Below are 4066 nucleotides of genomic sequence, written 5' to 3'. Positions count from 1 at the left end.
CATCATATTACTATAAATACCAGAGTCACTACATCCACTGTATTTTAGTATATACATCCCAAAAGAAACAAAATCTAGGGACACTTCCCACAAAAATCCAGCTGTCCCTACTAAAACTTACCCTTCAAAAAAGGCAGACAACAACTCTAGATCAGTGGGGCTTTTCCCACTCTCCTATCAGGGGCTCCTAAAAAGTTTATAAAATTTTGGGGTGAGACACCTCTCAGTAAGAGAAATAAACTAATACCAGTGTGTGGCAACATGAGTATTTTGTGTTCTACATATACCATACATAACATATTCAGTATCTGTTTTGTCAAATATGGGAAAAACATATATATATATATATATATATATATATATATATATATAAAATCAAAACATGGCAGAACATACTGCATTTTCATAAATATATCTCATCTCATATAATAATAATAACACAAAAACATTCCTGGTAGGTTAGTTGGCTGTTGTCATGTATTACCCCCACATGACTGGGTTGTGTGGCTCGAAGGCGAGACCTAACAATGGTTGGCCGACCATTGCCAAGTCAAAAGTACAATCTGTAAGTCTGATGGGTCTGCCTCACTTGGTCCATACACTAGGGGCGATCACACACACTTCTTAAAAACCACATCGACCATCCAATCTCACACCACTCCGTACAGTGGCGTTAACACAAATATCATGATCACGAAGACCATGAACATATAGCAACGGTAGCGTGCAGGTGTTAGCCTAGACCATGCCAACCAGGTTCTGATATCATATAGCATATACTAAAACTGTGATACATGGATATCTCATATCATTAATTATCAGATCAATCATATCATTTTGCATATATAACTACATCATGAAAATCATCGGCTCGTATGCCAATATTACACATTTTATCATAGCTCGGCCCATACGCCGACAAATCATAGCACAGCCCGTACGCTGGAAAATCACATCATAGCACAGCCCGTACGCTGGCTAATCACATCATAGCACGGCCCATACGCCAGCAAACATATATAAAAATCTCGGCCCATACGCTGGTTTTCCCATTATAAAAATCCGTATCATAATCCCATTCCAGAAAACAGTATTTCATAACATTTTATACTCATGCCACACTGAACAGATTTTTCACATATTTAACATACCGTCATTTTAACCGTATTTTCCCAAATACAAATCATATATAAATATATTCATTTCCCTGAAATCAAATTCTAAAATAATGTACAAATATTTTTCATAAAATACTAGCTTAGTTTATCCCCTTACCTGTCTACTGAGAAACCCCCAAAATAATCTAGTCTAACACCCGTAGGATTTTCTGACCAATACCCTGAAAATGAAAACTTCCAATATTAAACTTCAGTATTTTCACATGTATATCATTTCCTATAACTATCGCAAGACCAAATTTGGCTTAAAAAACCTTACCTCAACTTAGGGATGATTTCCAACTTACTTTCACCAACGATCCGTTCCGGCAGATTTGGAGAGAACTTCCCCAGGAGCGTCGTGGTGGCTTCAAACTGTCAATCCAGCATAAATTTAGCCCAAAATCAAAGAAACAGAGAGAGAGAAAATCGAAGGGGAGAGAGAGAGAGAAGAGAGTTAACTTAATAATGAAGATAAAATCTGGATTTTGATATTTATAGAGCAGGGAATTCGTCGACGAGCCACACCATTCGTCGACAAATCTTTCAGTAATTTCGTCAAAGAAATTCAATCCTCGTCAATGAAATTCAGTCAGCTCAAACCTCTCTCAGTATTTCCTCGTCGACGAATCCCCTGTATTCATCAACGAATTCTCTTATACCCTCATCGACGAATCCCCTATATTCATCGACGAATTCTCTAATACCCTCGTCAACAAATCCCCTGTATTCGTCGACGAAGCCTTGATGATTCACTCGGTTATTCCTTTCAAAGTGCAATGTCGTCGACGAAGTCGACTTCCTCCTTCTGTTACTGTTTTCCATTTCCCTTCCTCTTTATTATTTAAATGCCATTTTTATTCGGGTTGTCATATTCTCCCCTCCTTATAAATTTTGTCCTCGAAATTTATTATTCGTATAATTCATCATCCCTTATTAGGCAAAATGGTCTACTTATTTTATTACTTACCTTCACTTATGGCGGAGGAATACCGTGGTTACATTCCGAGTCCTGGGAGATTACATATACAAAATAAAACTTCTCCCAAAACTAAAATGCTACACTAATAAACCATTACATGTACCTGCAAAAGAAACTACCTAACTACTTACATTTTATCCAATCAACCTTCTTGGAATAGATGCGGATACCTCTATCTCATCTGCTCCTTGGATTCCCAAGAAGCCTCTTCAATGGCATGATTCCTCCACAAAATTTTACCTGAGGCTTGTTACGTAGCTCCTGTACTTTCCTATGCAGAATTTGTATTGGTACCTCCTCATACCCCAGTGAATCACTAAACTCCAACTCATCATAATTGATGATATGAGAAAGATTTAGGACGTATTTTCTTAACATAGCAACATGGAACATGTCGTGGATCCTAGACAACACCGGTGGTAAAGCTAGCCTCTAGGCTACCAACCCTACTTTATCTAAAATCTCAAATGGACCGATAAACGTAGGACTAAGTTTATCCTTCTTACCAAATCGCATAACCCCTTTCATCGGAGCTATCTTCAAAAACACATGATTACTCACATCAAATTCCAGATTCCAGCGGCGATTATCAACATAACTTTTCTGTCGGCTCTGAGCCGCACTGATCTTGTCTCTGATAAGCCGAACCTTATCACACGCTTGCTGCACAAGCTCTGACCCCACTACTTGCCACTCACCCACTTTATCTCAAAATAAAGGAGAACGACATTTTCTACCATATAAAGCCTCAAATGGTGTCATGCCAATACTGGACTGATAACTATTATTATACATAAATTCTACCAATGGCATAAACTGAGTCCAACTACACCCAAAATCCAATACGCACGCATGGAGCATATCCTCTAATGTCAATATCGTCCTCTCAATCTGCCCATCTGACTGAGGATGGAATGTCGTTCTAAACGATAGCTGAGACCCTAGAGCTTCCTGCAAGCTCCTCCAAAATCGTGATGTAAAATTCGGGTCTCAATCTGACACAATTGATACTGGTACCCCATGAGAACGAACTATCTCCTGAATGTAGATCTCCGCTAAACGGCTGAGGGAGTAGCTAATCTTGATAAGGAGAAAACGAGCGGTCTTAGTCAAACGGTCAACAATCACCCAGATGGCATTTTGGCCATGTAACGCCATCTGTAGTCCTGACACGAAATTCATAGATATATGATCCCACTTCCACTCTGGGATAAATAACTGCTGCAACTGCCTTGCCGGCCTCTGGTGCTCAGCTTTTACCTGCTGGCATGTAAAACATTGAGCTACATACTCGGCGATATCTCTCTTCATACCACTCCACCAGTACGACTCTCGCAGATCTCTATACATCTTCGTACCGCCGGGATGAACTATATACAAAGATTTGTGAGTCTCCTCTAAAATAGTCTTCCTAATCTCAGTATCGGCAGGAACACATAATCTGGAACGGAATCGTAGAGCTCCATCATCTGCAATACTGAATTCCTCCCCTTGACCACTCTGTACTCTGTCTATCACCTTTACTAATTCTAAATCTTCCTTTTGAGCAGCTTTAATTCTTTCTTGCAGAATAGGTTGTACTACCAAGATGGAAATACACACTGGTAGATCACGCTCTATCAACTCTATGCTAAGTCTCTCCAGATCCATCATGATCGGATATTGGATCTCTATAGCCGCCAACACTAGTTCCCTGGATTTTTAGCTCAAAGCATCAGTTACCACATTTGCTTTCCCCTAGTGATAACTGATGGTACAATCAAAATCCTTAATTAGCTCCAACCACCTTCTCTGCCTCATATTCAGTTCCATCTGCGTGAAGAAATACTTTAAGCTCTTGTGGTCGAAGAAAATCTTACACTGCTCGTCATACAGGTAATGTCTCCAAATTTTCAATGCGTGTACCACTACATCCAATTCAAAATCA

Source organism: Malania oleifera, chromosome 7 (genome assembly GCF_029873635.1).
Source record: "Malania oleifera isolate guangnan ecotype guangnan chromosome 7, ASM2987363v1, whole genome shotgun sequence".
NCBI classification, from domain to species: domain Eukaryota; kingdom Viridiplantae; phylum Streptophyta; class Magnoliopsida; order Santalales; family Ximeniaceae; genus Malania; species Malania oleifera.
The sequence above is the reverse complement of the archived record's forward strand: the minus strand, read 5'-3'. Positions refer to the sequence as shown.